The sequence below is a fragment of the Astyanax mexicanus genome, chromosome 1 (genome assembly GCF_023375975.1).
Source record: "Astyanax mexicanus isolate ESR-SI-001 chromosome 1, AstMex3_surface, whole genome shotgun sequence".
Taxonomy (NCBI): domain Eukaryota; kingdom Metazoa; phylum Chordata; class Actinopteri; order Characiformes; family Acestrorhamphidae; genus Astyanax; species Astyanax mexicanus.
This window is the reverse complement of record NC_064408.1, coordinates 98,561,610-98,580,558: the sequence shown is the minus strand read 5'-3', so window position 1 is coordinate 98,580,558 and position 18,949 is coordinate 98,561,610. Positions and strand designations below refer to the sequence as shown.

Genomic DNA, 18,949 nt, shown 5'->3' with positions numbered 1-18,949 from the left:
GATAATTTGTTGTTCTGCGATATATATTCCAATATTATGAAGCATTTTCACTAGATTTCTACAGATGCCAATTATTCAACATATAACCCACAATAATAATGCACTCCTTGTAGCAGTAACTGGAGTAATCAAATAGAATCTTTGGTATAAGGTATATATCATATAAAAATGAAAATGGTGCTAAATTGTTGTAGCATGTTATATATGGTTTAATTAGCCTTAAGTGAACTTGCTTATTTTCCCAAATCCATTCAAGAATTATTTTTGGGTGTTGTTTAATTTTTGTACTGTATTTTTCGCACTATGAGGCGCACCATATTATAAGACGCACTACTAATGAAAGTCTATTTTCTGGTCTATTTTCATACATAAGGTGCAAAGGATTATAAGGCACATTTTAAGAGACACCATAAGGTACTTCTAATTCAACAGGTCTCGCCGCTGGGTGGGACGGTGGGGGGGTTGGGTAGCTAACTAAGTTAAGTAAAGCTAAGCTAAGTAAACCAAACTGTAATAAAAAAGTCTTTCTTTTAAACTCATATGAGCACTGGATGTTAATCTACACAGATTTTTCTCCTGAAAGCTGTTTATTTGGGTGAGTACAGCGCCTCCGTTTATTGACAGGAAGATTAGACTCTTGAATTTCTCCAGCACTAAAGCTAGCATTAGCGGCTATCCGCTAGCGGTAAATGCCGGTCGACAGCGCTACACTGAGTAACACTGAGTGTTCCGCTAAGCCAGGGTGATATTAACTAGCGGTAGTTTGTTTTAACACAGTAAACTCCCAGACTACAGTCCGATATACTTACCTCTGAACAGCAATAGCGCTAGCCCGGTTAGCGGCTAATGTTAATGCTGCTTCAGCAGTGTTAACCAGGGTTAGCAGCAGGCTAGCCAAAAATACTCACCTCTGAACGGCAATAGACCTAGCACAGTTAGCAGGCAATGTTATTTATACATATGCAAACACAAGGATAAAAAACATACAAAGAGATAAGTATAATATGCTCATGTAGAGTGAATCCCAATAACTGAAAGAGGAAGAAAATGTTCCTCAAAGTTACAAAAACAAGTGCTGTGGAGCATCATATAACTTATATCCATCACTTTCCAAAGAAGAGAAGCTACATCCTGGTTGTGAAGCTCTGGTGAAGTGGACTCATCAGGTGCTTGTGAGGTTCTTGTGAAGTTGTTAGATCATATATCATATATCAGAGTATTATATATCAGAAAATAGTCCTACAAAAATGAAATATCACATATAAATAAATTTTCACAAATGCCAATAGAAAACATAAAAGAAAAATAACAGTAAAAGTCCAGTTGACTAAGGGGCTCTGAACTATATTTAGAGGATAACTGGTTTCATCCCCAGATCATGCTGCTTGCCATCAGCAGCCGGAGTCAGAGAGAGCACAATTGTCCTTGCTCTTTTACCCTCCTATAGTGTCATGTTGGACAGCACAGGCTTCTTTTAGCTGATGAATCAGGGGAGCTGGGGAACTGCGCATTCCTCAGATAATGGCTGAGGATTGGGTAATTGGCCTTCCAATTGGGAAGAAAATAGGGTAAAATTACAAATTAAAAAATTAAGATAAATTAATTCCATTCATAAAGCTTTCATAAATGTTAGTAAAAATGCAGACATTTTGTTGCTTCTGTTCAATTAATAAACTACAGAAACACTCATGGATTCATGGAATCTGTATATCTGTAGTTATATAAAGAGAAAACATACAGCAAACCACAGCTTTCAACTCAAAATGCAAACTATAATTATCAATGCTATTTCAGGCACATATTGATGTCTCACTTTCACCCACATAACAACAAGACTGCCAGTGTAATTCTAGCATCATCAAGATCAGAGAAGTCAGTGAAGTCTGAGGTACTTCATTAATATTCTAACCTATAAAACATCATTTTTTTTATGGCTTGCTGTTTAAATAGCTGCAAACAAAAGTGTGCTGTTGCTCATCTCTCCCCCACAGAGCAGAGCTCAACTGCCAATCAGTGACCTCACTGGGAGGTGTCTCCTGAGGCATCAATTTTGTGCACAGCTTAAAATAAGATCCTAAAAATAGAAGACTCAATAAACACTTTCCAGTGTGGAGCGTGAGAGGAATTACTACATAATATACCAGGCTTTTCTTATTCAGACAAAAAGGAATATGGTTCAGTCACTGAGTACGATACATGTGTGTGTGTGTGTGTGTATTTCTGTGTGTATGAGGTGATGTGAACTAATCAAGTTTCCTTAAATAGGTTCCTCAATATAGAATTCATGCTATTGCAGACATTCAGGAAAGTAACATATGCTTCAGAGCAATGGTCTTAAACCAGTTGACACATTATTACTCTAATCCTATGAGTTGTCAGTTGAGTTGGAGCTCAAATTTGCACTACACAGGGGGGTCCCTGTAGAGCGCCTTGAGAACCACTGTCCTTGATCAGTGATGCCCAGTTCCACTCCTGGTCATCTACCACCCAGGAGAGTTTCCTTTCAACATGCCTGTCAGCATCTAATATTCAGATGTTCCTGAAGGCCTTCGTTAATTGGATCAGGTGTGGACAAGGTCACTAACCCTGTTCCAAAGGATCTACTAGACTTCAATTCCAAACCTAATCAACACAACCTGATCCACTGTATCCATTCCTGGCTTCTACAGAAGTCTTCATTAACTGAATGAGATGAGTTACTGTAGAACTAACTGGATTGGAGGTGAATCCTGCAGGAAGGTAGATCTTTTGGAGAAGGATTGGTGAACTATGTTGTAGGTAGTTACTAAAACAGCTTTTCTACACCTTCGTAACATTGCCAGGCTAAGAAATGCCTTATCCCTAAATGAAGCACAATAATTAGTACATACAAGGCTAGACTATTGTAATACGCTACTGTCAGGATATTCCTAAAACCAGAAAATTTGAAAATTAGTCCAGTCCTATTAGCACTGCACTGGCTTCCAGTCAAATTCAGCATAGACTATAAAATTCTCCTGTTAACGTAAAGAGCCCTACACGGGCTCGCTCCTGAGTATTTACGAGACCTCATCACCTATTATGGACCATAGCGATTACTTAGATCTCAGGGTGTTGTTTTTTTTAGTAGTTCCCAGAATTCAGAGGAGCTCTGCAAGAGCTTTCTCTTATAAAGCTCCATAACTCTGGAATATTCTCCCTGAATATGTAGCTAGGTAGCTTTTAGGCTCTGTCCTGCAATTATATTTCTGTAAAGCTGCTTTGCAACACTATACAAATAAATTTGATTTGATTTGATATTTTATTTGACCTCGCCAATAGATCACCATACACCATACATACACATGTTACCAAAAGCATTCTATATTGTTATACACAGGATAATAATCTACATGTATCATTTATAGCTATGAAGATTTATTTGGCTTAACTAACTAACTTAGTCGACTTAATGAGTTGAGCAAATTATTGATTTAATATTTTTATTGTTGGTGACATCATTAACTAGGAATTGTTTAAGGCACACCTAGATGAAAGACAAGGGCTGTAACTAATAAACTAATTATTTTTCCAATTACTCAATGATAATTTATGCCATGCTCTCCATCCCTGCTCCCTTTGGGTATGGGCCCTGTTTCTAGTTTTCTCTAAAAACTTCAAAATGATAGAATCAGAGCATTCAAATACCCTTAAAAGGCCCAAAAGTAGTTTAAATGTCAAATGTTTTGAGATATATATATATATATATATATATATATATATATATATATATATATATATATATATATATATATATAAAATATGTAATCTGTTGACAAAGCTATTGAATTGAGCGAGTGAGCAGCCCTTAACCTCCCTATTGCATTTCTATTACCAGCACTGCTAGTGCTGTGCTGTTATGAACTAACGATTACTCAACACATTTTTTACCACCAATATTCTCAATCCTTAATCTCGACGCAGAGCTGCTGGTAAAAACATACAGAATGAGAAGCTGTTTGTCACATCAACAGAGCATGTGGATAAAACCAATATGGAAAAAGCCACAAGATCCGTAAGGCAATACATCAAGCATGGCAACATATGTGCAGCACAGAATACTCCATTCCAGTATTGGAATTTCTGCATCTCTAAACACCAAATATTTAGTGTTCATAACATACCTATACAAAACTCAGCCTGAGACTGAGCTATGCCCCTGGTGCTTCAGGAGTGAGTCATATTTCCCAAACATTGCTATAACATAATAGATATAATGCATCTTAATGTTCCCTTTCTTGAGATCTTTATTCAGTGTGGAAAACCACTTGTAGAGTGTGAGGCATGACCAATGTGAAGAGTTCATCCTCAATCAATCTCCACACTGTATAATTGCTGGCACAGCGCACTGTTTGTTCTTTAATTCGTACATCCTCTCACCCTCCCATCTAAAAGTCAATACACACAAACACACACATACACACACACACATACACAGCCAACAGTGACTCAGCACAAGGGGATTAGTTGGTCAGTGAGTCGTCTAAAAGCCATCCTTCTTCACTGTTTGAAAATGAGACTGAAAGACAAGCAGCGTATCAGAAAAATGCTTCATTATGCTTATGAATCTTCAGATTTATGTCCCTGTGGGCCAGATAGGCCATACTTGTCCCAATTAAAACCCACGGCACGTTTAACCTTCTCACAGAGTAAACATAAAACAGTATGCAAATGCATTACCATAATACATAAGGACACATAAAGAGGCACACATGGCACCTCTCAGAAGGTTTAAACAGAACACCCTCTTCAGCATTATTGTACATCTAGAAGAGTTCATGAATACCAGAGTAAGGTTTTAAAGTACATAATATATTCGTTATTTAAATGGCTCATATCGGTGTATGGTTCATGTACTTTACAGAGCTTGGCAATTATTTGAAAATGAAACATTAAAAATCTCTAACTGAATAAATCTTGATCACACATATTATCAGTAGTATTAATTCTGTTCAATGAATTAATATATTGATCTGAGGTCATATTTTCCAGCATACTGATACTTAATAAACAGATTTACAGTTACAATGTACAATTCACCCCATGCCAACTCTATATGGATTATACAAAAGGGGGAAATATTATGCAAAACTTAATGTTTGCGTTTTTTTGTATTTCCACTTCGGTAACGATTGCTGTTCATTAAAGGAAAAAAAACTATGCATCTGTTTTCTGTGAGGTAGCGAATAGAGTTTAATGTCAGAAATCATTTGCATCTATAAGCCGTTTCGATGGCTTTATTACTGTGACGTCAGGATAAGAAAACCTGCATAGAACCACCCTGGTACCACTCCTCACCTGTGAACCCCCAGCAGAGCCCCACCCACTAGATCAGCTGAAGATCCGAGATTTCGGTCTTCTGGTTAAAATAGTGCGTAGCAGAATTAGCCAGCAGACTTCGTCTGAAGGAGAGATCTGTGGCAAATCAGGGTGCATATGTGGCAAGTAAGCAAACGAGAGAAATGTAAGTATGAGTTTTGGGTTTCTATTGCAGTTAAATGAGAACTAGCTTGTATGTGTTTTGCCATTTAGCAGAAGCTAACACTAACATATGGTAAATTATCGACGTAAACATGGCGTGGCCACAACAGCTTATTTGCGTAAAAGTGACAGAGCTTTTAAATGGCTTATTCTGAAAGGGACTGAAACTGGCAAGAATAGGTGAGATCTCTTTATTCTTGATTTTGTGCAAACCTATTCTAAATTGCGTAAAAAGTACCAATTGTGTAAATTGTGTACCAAAAGTATTTGGTATTGTAGGTAACAAAAATAAAAGCCAAGAGACAACAAACCAGCATCAGCAGCGGAAAAAAACAGCCATGCTTGCTCAAGCTAGTAAAGGTGGTCAAGCTGTTTAACGGACGCTGTATAATCAGCTTGCTTACCAGCATGTTTTTGCCCCATATGACCACCTTGCCCACAATCTTTCTTTGTTTTTTTTTGTGTTCTTCCGTCCAACACCAAGAAACACTGAGCATATCTGGCAGTGGAATAAAGGGACGGGTAAACCCTTCTCCTCTATTCACTCCTCCCCAATACTTAATTTCACACATAGGTAGCATTCAGCATCCACACCTTATGAAACAATGCAGAATAAATGGAAGCCTGCAGCTGAAGCAGATTTTGTGATTGAAAAGGTAAAGGTTATTTGTGATTCTGTTCACTGAACAGTGTATAAGATAATCTCAAGTTAAGCTAAAGTTAATTCTGTGCTAGGGGTGTGCAGCATAGTATGCAATAATATCGGCAAAAAATCTGAGACAAAAGAATAAAATGTGCAGCTTGATTTAAAGAGCCACTAAACCCTAAACCATATTTTTTCCATTAGCTGAAATGTGTTTCTTTTAAATAATGAAACGTACCAGTCATGCTTAAAATTTTCTAAAAAATTCCTAACCTATAAAATACTTTTACTGTGGTAATTTCCGCCTCTGCAGTGCCGTCTCAAGTTCAACTGTGATATAGGTGTGGATGATGTGTTTGTGTACTTTTGTGTGCAGACACATCACAATATGAAGATCAGTCAATAATCAATAATTAATCAATAATACTGCCCCCCTGCTGACATCCTACCAACTGCATCTCACCGCTATCAGAGACACACTGCTCCTGCTGCAGCTCAGCCAAACAGCTTTTCTGACCCACTCTGACTTGCTATTTAAATTGTATATTTGAAAACAAAGTTTATTTAAACAGCCTGGGCGCAAGGCTTAAAAACAGGCCGCTGGCGAGGTGCAAGATAGCCCTTACTCTTACCCTAAGCTCTTTCTCTTATTCTAGCTCTTATGCTTTTATTTTACTCAAAAGAGCTTTCCTCGTTGTTAAAGAAATGTGGAAATATTCACGCGTATTACACATATGATTAGGCTACTAGAGTATGTTACAGAGTCTGTGCTCTCAATACAGCGTTTGAGTGCCAATTATGGCCAGTAATTTAATGGGCTGTCCATGAGAGAATCAAGGTCTTCATCTAGTTAACTCTTTGGCTGCCTAAGTAACTGTGCATTAGATTAGGCGCCTCTCTCTCTCTCTCTCTCTCTCTCTCACGCTAGTGATGATCTCACTTCAAACTTAATGAGATAGCAAAAGATGACACCCTTGTTAGGCTCGTCAGTGCACAGCAGTGGGGGAAGCTTGTTAGCAAGATACACCAAGCTTGACCTGGACATAATGGCTTTTCCCACCTATACCTGTCATATATCATCTTTGAGCATAAGACTTATAAATGATAATGTATACGCAACTGGGCTTATATTAAAATCAAACTGTCACTGCAGAATGGAAACCTGAACTGGAGACAGGTCTATGGTTAAACACATCACTCACCTAGACCTCAGTGAATTAATTTAATGGGGAGGGTACAGATGGCAAAGATCTTAGGTAAGGATTACTGTATTAATTAAGATGATTCATCAAACCTGTGGCACCTGCACAGTATACCAGTATCTTATTGCAAATTTTGCATGAGGCATCATTTTTATTATTCCATCATCTAAACTGCTCCTTACATGTAAGTTCTTCTGCAGGTTTGCTGTTTTATTGTCAGTACCCAGTAGCCAGCCAAGCCAGTAGGTTTGTCAAGCTCTAAAGCAAGGTGATTTGAGTGCCAATTATGAATCAATGATGTATTCAACTTTCTATGAATAGGTTATAATTTTTGTACTTAGTATTATTATTATTATTATTATATATATATATATATATATATATATATATATATATATATATATATATATATATATATATATATATATTCTGCATATTCAGGTTAACTGTTCTGCCTAAAAGGCTTTTGCAAATTAAAAGTTTTATGGCTAAACATAACCGTAAGCTACACTACATTCACACTACATCACGCTGTGTGTTATTGGTGGCTCAGTGGTTCAGAGCACCAGGCCATCGATGACAAGGTTGTGGGTTTGATATCCAGGTTTGGTGAGCTGCCACTGTTGGCCATTCTTAAGGAAGGCCTTTAACCCATTGTTCCCCACTGTTCCTTGATAACAAAACTCATTACTAACCTGCACGGTGAAACCTCTGACAGCCCGGTGAGCATCAGTGGCTGACAATTTACTGTACACTGCACTTTAGTATACTGACAAGCAACTGGAATCAATTTGGCAGAACAAACCATCTGAGTTATACTGATGATAATTACATCACGCCGCAACATGTTGTGAATTTGTCATTTTTATCCAGCAGCTTGCATGCATGCCTGATGACCTGGCCACAAGTTGATTATTCCCCATCAACACGGGCCTGAGGGACGCGCACGAAGTCCATCTGTTAATCTAGCGCTGCACCACAGAAAAAAACCCTCGCTCTGATATTCGTCTTTGAGCACATGGTGGGTTTCTACATGCAGCCTCGCCGTGAAAACCTTGGAGTGAAGGGGAGAGTCGATGGTGCGGAAGACAATCAAGAGAAATGCCTTTTGGCAGCTTGTTCCTCATACCAGAAGCTCCATAGACAATTACCCAAACACAATATGACCAAGTCATCTGGCAGAGCAAATGTTAAGGAGAAAGAGAACAAAATCGCTGTCCAGGGTCCCACTGATACACTGCCTGGCCGATTATATCGTCAAATTGCAATGTAAATTAATAGGTATCGGCACAATGCTTCCAGACATCTTTGCATGCTGCACTACAACAGTAATATGATGATAGGCTTTATTAGATTTTTAAAACTTTAAAAACTGCTTTTGTTCAAAGGAAATATCTATATATTTGTTTAGAGATGATAGATTTCCGAGACATAAGCATTGTCATAAGTCATTGACATAAGTCATTGTAAGTGGTTAGATGCAAAGTGTGAAGAAATGTACAAACATTTTAAAAATAAAATTAGAAGTAGACATAGCAATGTTCACAATGTAAATGAACATACAGCTCTGTAAAAAAAGAAAAGAGAGACCACTTAAAATTATGAGTTTATTTGATTTTACCAAATTAAAAACCTCTGGAATGTAATCAAGAGGAAGATGGATGATCACAAGCCATCAAACCAAACTGAACTGCTTGATTTTTTGCACCAGGAGTGACATAAAGTTATCCAAAAGCAGTGTGTAAAACTGGTGGAGGAGAACATGCCAAGATGCATGAAAACTGTGTTTAAAAACCAGGGTTATTCCACCAAATACTGATTTCTGAACTTTATGAATATTAACTTGTTTTCTTTGCATTATTTGAGGTCTGAAAGCTCTGCATCTTGTTGGTATTTGAGCCATTTCTCATTTTCATCATAAATGCTTTACATTTCAATATTTTTATTTTATTCAAACATATACCTATAAATAGCAAAATCAGAGAAACCGATTCAGAAACTGAAGTGTGATTTCTTATTTTTTCCCAGAGCTGTATATACTCTTTGTTTATCAATTTTATGTTAGTGATATCCCAAACAAGTTGTTTTTGGTCACCCTGTCATAGGCCAGTTGGGATAATTATGCTATCGACTTGAATGAATGAACATTACGTTGATAATTTTTGCCGCACTCTATACTGCCTGTGGTGTTTTAGCAGGGACAACACGCCTCTCTGTTCTCTCATCTGTGCTGTTATGGAGGACAGGGTAGCAGGCAATACCTATCGATTTGTTTCTATATATATTACGGCATTTGTTGAAATTTGTTCAGTTTACGAGGACCGTGAAATCCATCATTATAACAGCAGAGCTGTGAACAATTTGACAGTTTAAAACCACATCCTCAATCTGACAGGTACTTTATCTTTGAAGTTTTCCTGAAAAAAAGGCATATTTTACAGCAAAAACATTTTTTCAACATCTACAATGTAATTGGGTTTCTATTTTGAAAAATTGGTTTACCTTCAACAAGTTGTCGTTTTATCCAGGAATGGGCAATTTTGCTGCTGGAGGGATGGGTTCCAGCACAGCGTTTTGCTTTTCTTGCTTAACAAGCTTACCTGTTCAATTATAGTTTTACTAGGTCTGTCTACTATGTTGGGGTCACACTCCAATTTAAGCCCTGATTCTAGATCTGACTGAATCTGTGCTGGTTGGACCAATAAAATTACCCAAACAATTTTCAGACTAGTCAAAGTAGGGCTTATGATCTTTAACCTGAGTCCATCTTTCCACAAACAACCACACCCAAAATCACTTTTCACCTTTCATTAATTTTGGGTCAGCACAAACCATGGTGCAAATTTGCATATCTATAGTGTAATGTAAAGCATTCAGGGGTTCCAGTTCCGCAGCAGGTTGAAACTGTGCAGTGCATTGCTTCTCAACCCTGGTCCTGGAGGCAACTTTCCCTGCGCATTTAAGAGATCCCCCTTCTACCAACACATCCTAATTTGCTGAGTAACTAAGTTACAGTAAATGTGTTATAGCAAAAAGAGCACTAAAATGGGGATCAGGGTTGAGAAACATTGGTTTAGTGAATAATCCCACAGCACACACGGCTAAAATAACAAGCTGTGCTGAAGCCTAGGCCTGCAACAGTTAATCAATATTGACAATGTTGATTATAAAAATGTGTTGACTTTAAATTTCAGTGTTGACGAATCGTTAATTTTTAACCACAAAGTGCTAGGGAAAGAAATCCAATAAGAGAGGGGTAAAGGCTCAATCCCACGGTTTACAATCAGCTTGGTCTGTGTCTCCAAAATTGCTCAAGCACAACAAAATACATATTTACTCCCTACATATCAGAGCATTTAAAGGGCAATTTAATCCCATGTTCAGTTTTTTTTTTTTTAATTATAAAGAGTATCCAGCCTGAATTGCCCCTCCTTGATCTTATCAATCAGTAAATACCTTTTTTGTTTAGCCAAAATTTTGGAATTCTATTTCATCCTTTACCAAGTTATGTACTGGTGAATAAAATCAGTTACCAAAAGTTTCGATACGATTCACCAAACTCTCATACTGGTCCAGTCCCTTGCACTACTTTCTCTGCCTTCAACTTAGGGGGGCCTTTTTCCCAGACAGCTTCACTGAGCTGGCACTTGTAGTTGTCCATCAAACTGGCATGCGTTGCACGTTTCACTGGAAATTCACAGAAATCATGCGTGTCGTGTCGCTCCCTGGCCTTTGACCAGCTCCATCATCCTCCTCCCAGACACATAATCACACAGATCAGCCACCGAACTCCCTCACACATGACTCACTATATCAACGGTGGTATCAGCTAGCACTAACTACACCTCTGCTCACTACCATTACCAATTAGGGTCTTTTGCAGCGTGGAGCTGCCAGGCAAATATCACCCATTCAGTACATAGCCCACATAAGTAAAGGGCATCCCTTCTGAATATTAATGTGGCAGCATAAAGGGCTTTCCACTTAATGGATCTGAACCAGCCTCTGATTCCAAGTCAGCAGCACAGCCAACATGGATATCATTATACTGGAGCAAATAGTTGAAGGGTGAGATGTGATGTGGTGTTAACGGAGCACTGGGTTGGGGTAAGCTGGCTGGTTGATGGTTTGGAACACGTGTTCTTAATCATATGGACATGCAGAGGAGATGGTGAAGGCACAGCAATGCATGTCTACTATGTTATACTGTCTTCTATTTTGTTAATAATGAACTAAACTAGACCTGTCCTAATAATAATGTTGATGATATTGTATAATACCCAAAAATTACCTCAATTAATTCAGCTGAACTCAGTATTCCGAATTATGTTTTAGGTTTTCTTAGCAAGAAGAGCTCATTAGCATGAATAAGCCAGTATGTCAACTCAGTTCTAAAACAATAGTTATTTTTTTATGTTTTATTTATTCAGAATATTCAAAATTACTGTTGGAATTTCCATAATGAGTAACACCTCATTGCTCTTTAAATACTGTAATAGCTTTATTATGCTGTTACATTATCACTATATTACTGTCTTTAAATTATAATATTATTCCTTATCACTTAATATTTGGTTTAATACTTCGTCCACACAAACATAAACATATTGACATGCCTAATAATTACATACTTTTACATTATTGCCCTCATTATACAATCTATGGATGTGATTTTTTTATCCTATCTAAGCTTTATTTAGAACAAGAGAGACCATCAAAAACTGCCTAAAAAGCAGTGGTTCTCCCATAACACAATAACCATCCAATCCAACACCAAGACCAACACAACTAAATCCCATTTACCTACAAATGAATATAAGACACACACAAACAAACACATACATACATACATACATACATACACAACCCAAAGAAAGAATAGCGGTGTAAAGTGCAGAGCACGCTGATACTGAAGCAGAATCGAGACAGAGGTACATTTTATCTCTGAATAATAACACCTACTCTGTGGATTGTGTTTTTAAGGGTTGTTAAAAAAAGGTTAAAACATGTTTACACTGTGCTTTTAACACTATAAGGGACTTTCTACAGGAGCCTAACTTAGTCCTAATAAATTCAGCAAGTGTTGTTAAGGTTTACTACATGACACCACACACACAAGTAGTACTACAGACTACCAAAAGACAGTATCACTGCTGTAATATCACCCATAAGAAATTATTAGTCTTAGTCTACATGTGGTCTGCACTGTTAGACCTAGCTACTAGCTCTAGAAATGTTAATGCATCCTGGCATGTTCTCCTCCACCAGTCTTACACACTGCTTTTGGATAACTTTATGCCACTCCTGGTGCAAAAAATCTGAGCAGTTCAGCTAAGTTTGATGGCTTGTGATCATCCATTTACTTCTTGGTTATATTCCAGAGGTTTACAATTTGGTACAATCAAAGAAACTCATCATTTTTAAGTGGTCTCTACTTTTTTTTAGAGCTGTATGTGTTACTAGATTTCAGGTTTAAAACAGATTTAAAAAAAGTTTGATTTGGAAGATGAAGAGGTACAACATGCAAATGGCACCCATTCGGTGGACGAATAGCCCGAACAATATAATGTGCAGAAGTCCATAGGTTTTTTTGGTGGGGGAAACTCTGTAAACTGGCCAATATTGGTCAGTATGGTGCTGTACAGCTGTTTACAGTACAGTACAGCACCATTTTCCTCAGAATTACAGCTTTATCTACATATTAGCTAGTTACCTCGGTATAGAGTTGCGTGGGCGCGCACCTGGGTAAACCCACGCCTTCAGAATCAGACTAAATACAACACAAACTGACCAACATCAGCAGAGGAGAACCTCCACTGGACCGGCTCCAGCTCTGCACGTCCCCGCCAGCAATCCCCCCTATCTCTCTCTCCACCAAATCAACACCCGTTCCATCAGCACACAAACCAGCCTCAAACATGCACGACTTCCCCACACCCCACCAACACGCCAGGGGGGAGTCCCTGTCCAGTGCTGACTGTCCTCGAGCCCCCCGAGAGGCGCGCGCTCCAAAAAAAGCACGAGCTCAGAAAAAGAAGACGACACATCACACTCTCACTCACCAAACGAGCTCCAGAAGAATGGCGCACTCTCTGTCTCTCTCTCCTCTTCTCTCTCTCTGTCTCTTCTCTGCTCTCTGCTCTCTCTCTCTCTCTCTCTCCTCAGTGTTCAGTCCGCGCTGGAGCTCCGCGAGCTCCTGGCTCTCGTGCCCCGCCGGGCGCAGGGACGGGAAGGCGCGCGGCACACGGAGGCAGAGCGGAGGAGCTCAGGCTGCATTGCCCAGCCAGGCTCTGTCATCCACGGGCGCGTGCACACACATGCACATATACACAGAGAAAGAGAGAGAGACAGAGAGACACGCGCGCTATATTACACAGAACTGAACAGCGAAATCTGCTGGTGGGTAGGGGTATATATACACAGAATCTCCACCTTCACCACAGAAGTTCAAGTCAAGTCAAGTCAAGTAGTTTTATAGTCAATCAACCTTAAAGTATCTGCAACATTTATCTTTATTTCTACAACAATGGCTAAAAAAATCATTCTATTCAATTATCAATAAAGCACTGGTACAATCTGCTAACTGAACACCCAAATTTGAAAAGACCTACATTGCGCCGAGTGGTCCAGCGGTCTAAAGCTCTGACACTATGTGCGGGAGGTCGCAGGTTCGAACCCCCATTCATGCAGCTTTGCCATCAAGGTGCCGGTGCTCAGAGGGAGCACAACCCCACATCACTCCTAGGTTGATTGTAAATAGAACTTGTATAAACATTGCAATGTTTATAATGCAAATATAGAGATCTAAAAGCTTAAGGCTGGTAAAGTAAATGAGTGCATACAGTTCTTTAGATGTCACATTTGTAGTAGTGAAGGAATAGTGTGTGTGAGTACATCAGTTTTGGAAAAGTTCCAGTACTGTGTAGATTCCAGTACTAAGTTTTGGTACTGTGTTGGTGGGGGGTAGTGTACATACAATATGTATATAGTGTACGTACAATACATACACAGCTGGCCTGCAAATTACCAGCCAATGTTCCTGGCCTTAGAGGATGTCCCATATTGCTCCTATCAATCAGAGAAGCTCACCTGATAAAATTGCACCATGCCTGGAATAACACTTCAGAGAAATTTCCTAGGGGACTATTTGTAATGATTGACAGTCTGGAACTGGGAGGGGCTCTGAGATACACTGTCTGATCTCAAATATGCTGTGGGCCTATTAGTACATATATGTATGTATTAAATGTGTCATAAGCAATATTATACTATATTACACAGCTGTGTCTTTTGTCCTTTCGAGTTCTGATGATGTCACTCTTTATGGCTCCTCTGCATGTCTTGATGTCTACACATTACATCATCAACAACAAACCAAATCTTTTGAATTGGAGTGCCACGTGATGATGCTGAGATCATCACACCTACTCAGCAACGTTCTCTCTCTTTCTCTGTCTGGGTTTATTCACATGTTGTGATTTATGAAGCAGGTGTGTGTGTGTGTTTGTGTGTGTGTGTGAATGATGGAGTGTGTGGAAGAAGGAACAGCAGGTGGGTTGGGATTTGGTTATTGCATACTCTCTATTGTCCTCTCCTCTGCATTACTTCACCCCTAAATTCATGTGGTTCTTAATGGAAAAGCGCCCCCTGCTGGCCAGCATGAGGAGGTGCAGAGATGGGTCTGAAGCTGCATTTGTTTGGTTCAGGATCATATAGAGATAATAGCATACTCAAGTGGGGCTCACTGTGTATGTGTACTTGTGTTGTGAATCGGAGCTATGGGGGCCAAAATGAGCCAAATGAGCCTCAATGATAGATAGATAGCTAGCTAGCTAGCTAGCTAGCTAGCTAGATAGATAGATAGATAGATAGATAGATAGATAGATAGATAGATAGATAGATAGACAGAAGCACCTGTCACAGACAGTAGATTACTATGTGCAATAAAACAGCTTACTTATTAAGGCATTATACTCTACTATGTGCAATATCCTAACCCTTTCAGACCTGAGTTATGTTGCAGTGATGGAAAAATATGAGAATGCACACAAAATAAGACACTACTATCCATTTTTGTAAATCTATATACAAAAAACTAATTAATCAAAACTTTTAATTCCTAAACATGATGAAAAATCTAAATCTAAATATTAGTAATAATGAGCTTGTATTACTTTGCCTAATTTGTTCTTAAGTGCTGACATGCCCTAATATCTGAGTTTAATAGTAAAAGTTTATTAATATCTTTTTTGTTTAGTGCAGTGTTTTATTGGCTGGTCTATTCTCATGGACAACAGGTCTCAGTTAGTGTTCTGTTCAACAAAACAATTGAAAAAAGAAACTACATGATGTCCATTGTAATTGACACGGGGTCTGAAAGGTTTAATGTAACATGTTTAGTACAATCTGTTCACCATAACTATTTACTGTTATCTTATATGCATTAAAATGAATCAAATTTAAATCTAAATCTGCTGTAATATTGCAAATTGTTAAAGGATTGTCTCATCTTATTTTATTTTAACCAGCTCTTGACCTGCTCAGAACATATCACATGTGATTTTGGTCTTGTTGGTCATCCAGCATGGTAGAGATGATCATACTACAGTTGGTCTACATTGATCAAGCTAAACCATCAATCTCAATAAAAAAAATACTTTATGCTGGTCAAGAGCTAAGCTGGTCATCCAGCTTACCATACTCAAACTGCTCTCAGTCACGTAACTTGCTCATGTGGGGTCTGTATGGATAGGCCAACTGGGAGCCAGACGATTTCCATGTTGGCCCTACATATGGATTTCAGTGACGTGAGGGGACCAGAAGGGGTTGAACATGGGCCCATCTGTGTTGTACACTGTGTATGGGACCTAGAGGGAACCCATGTGGGATTAAAGTGGGCTGTAGTAAAGGGGTCAATTTGAGAAGACTAGCTGTAGCTCCCAGTTAACACACATGTACAAACCCACCTGAAACCCACCTAGCCCAAGTTTTACCCATGTGAACCCCATGAGACAGTGTTGGTTGGATGGTTAGCAGCACATTCATATGACAAAGGACAGGTTATTGGCCTACAACATACACTAGATCTGACCAAGTGGTGTAACTACTACAAGAACAGGAGTTCCTATAGCAACCTGCCCCCCAACATCATTATTAGAACCCTTATATTACTACTTTGTAATTTTACACTTTAGACTCTTATGACAACTTCAAAGGGCGACTGTGATAACTTCATACTTCACTTTGACTTCGCTGGAGCACCGTACATCAGTTCTATTAGGTGAAGTGGGAAATCATCCGAGCCTTCCAAGCCCTCGGAGAGGCCCTGTGAGCTCTGGCAATGATGAAACACATCTGTAACACAACTCGTACTGTGGGTATTAGAGTGCTAGTCTAGTTTTATTATTGCATTCATTGTGTCAAAAGAAAAATCTGAAGAAGAAAATCCAATCATATCAATCATACCAATCAGAGGAAGTTTCTCCAATGCAGCTACAAGGATACAATCAAGCAAGCTCTCTCATTGGTTAGGCCTTCAGGAGCAGGACTGGTGCATCTGATATATCTCCAACAGAATTAAAGGGACTGCTACATAAAAGGTAACCAATGTCCGTGTATTTAAGAGCAGTAGCATTAGCTTTGTAATAACATTCTACTTCGACTTTCATGAGAGGGCTCTATTAGCATTATTTTACAGCTTTTTTCAAATTTATCCACATTTTTTTATTTTTGTTTTGTTGGCTAAAGAGTATCCTTTAGGAGCTTTTGGTGCTTTGCTTCAGTTACACTGTGTGCTCATGTTTTTGCCAGAAATGGGCCTTTACCAATAAATCATGTTAAGATGTCAGATTAAGCATCAAGCATCAAATCATGTTAACTATTTGATTTTTGCTTTCTCATTAAATTGATAAAACTTTCACTCACCTCAAAAAACCTTGAATTAACCTTCCAAAAATGTTTATATTCATTATGAGCATGCTGTATAAGATTTCTGTAATTGGTCAGATGGTGATAGATAGGTCTTGAATTTATCAATTTCTATATATTCTGTACTTTTACTATAAAATTTACTAGTAAAATGATTGGATTAGGCTGAAGAAAACATATGAACATGTTCTGGAAAATTCTGATCAATATTCTTGGCCCTAAAGGACATCCCATTCCTCTCCTTTCAGAGATCTATAAATTGCACCAGGCTGAAACTTTAGTGAAATTTCTTAAGGGAATGTTTGTAATGATTGACAGTCTGGGACTGAGAGGTGCATTGAGCGACACTGTCTGATGTCAGGACTGTGGCTATTGGTGTCTATTTGCCTTTATTTGTTTGCAATAACCGGGGTCTTCTCTCCTGTTCACACTGATTAGTTAGCTACAGCTCGTATTGCCTCCACATTCAGTCAGGCAGGCAGTCACTACTTATCTATTCATTCTCTCTGTAAAAGGTAATGAGGCTCCGAACAGTATTGGCAGTGAACTGTCAATAAAGTGACTGTGGTTTTGATGTTGCAAGCTGCTGAATTTGTACAAAGCGAGATTTGTTTTCCCTCCTGCTGGAAATACCTGCCAACAAAGAGCCTGCTGACGACAAGCTCCACTGTCTGATCAATTGAAAGCTTCAGAAATCATTATGCAGAGACTGCTTGCAGATTTGACTACATCAGATTATTTTTATGCATGGAAAGTGCTAACCTGGAAAGAAAATGAAACTTTAAATATCTAAACTTCAAGTTAAGCATATTTGTTTTAACATATATACATATATATATACAAATGTCATGCACCATGAATATTTAGGCACATTCTGCAGATCTGGTCATGAATAGTAGTATCTGTGTCTTCTAGTCAATCTATTGAGATGGCAGTAGTATTTGGAAAAGCACTGTCCTGTTGAATTGCAATCTGGAAAGGTCAATCTAGGTTCTGATGACAGTGCCACCAAATTCGTTACTCATCTTTGACAAGACAAAAGCGGGACTCATCACTGAAGATGACCTGCACCTATACTAAGTAAGGCATGACTACACACATAGAAATAGATCACTCTGTGTGTAATGAATTTATGGAATATATTTATATACATCTCTAGGAACAAATAAGAGATCACTTAAAAATGATTAGTTTTCATCAAACTAAGCTAAACTGCTTAAATTTTTTGCACCATGAGTGGAATAAAGTTATCCAAAAGCAGTGTGTAAGACTAGTGGAGGAGAACATGCCAAGATGCATAAAAACTATGATTAAAAACCAGGGTTATTCCACCAAATATTGATTTCTGAACTCTTAAAACTTTATAAATAGGAACTTGCTATGCATCTTATTTTTTATTTCAGCCATTTCTCATTTTCTGCAAATAAATGCTGTAAATGACAATATTCTTATTTGGAATTTGAGAGAAATGTTGTCTGTCAATCATATACCTATAAATAGCAGAATCAGAGCAACTGATTCAGAAACTGAAGTGGTCTCAACTTTTTTCAGAGCTGTATTTCCATAATATATAGCTTAATTTTTTTAATAAAATTACTGAAACAAATTAACTTTTCAATGACATACATTTTTTTTAGATGTACTTGTAAATAGGTTGTGTAATAGATTATTAAATGTA

The 18,949-nt window shown here is 38.3% G+C and overlaps 1 protein-coding gene across 1 annotated transcript in view; it reads right to left on the bottom strand.

Moving 5' to 3' along the window:
• The window catches only part of ctnnd2a (catenin (cadherin-associated protein), delta 2a), a 628,772-nt gene extending 615,119 nt beyond the window's left edge, over nucleotides 1–13,653 (bottom strand). Inside the window, exon 1 of the mRNA XM_007252283.4 lies at nucleotides 13,407–13,653. The gene's annotated coding sequence lies outside the window, so the exon portion shown is untranslated. The remainder of the gene's footprint in view (nucleotides 1–13,406) is intronic.
• Between the last annotated feature and the right edge of the window lie 5,296 nt (nucleotides 13,654–18,949).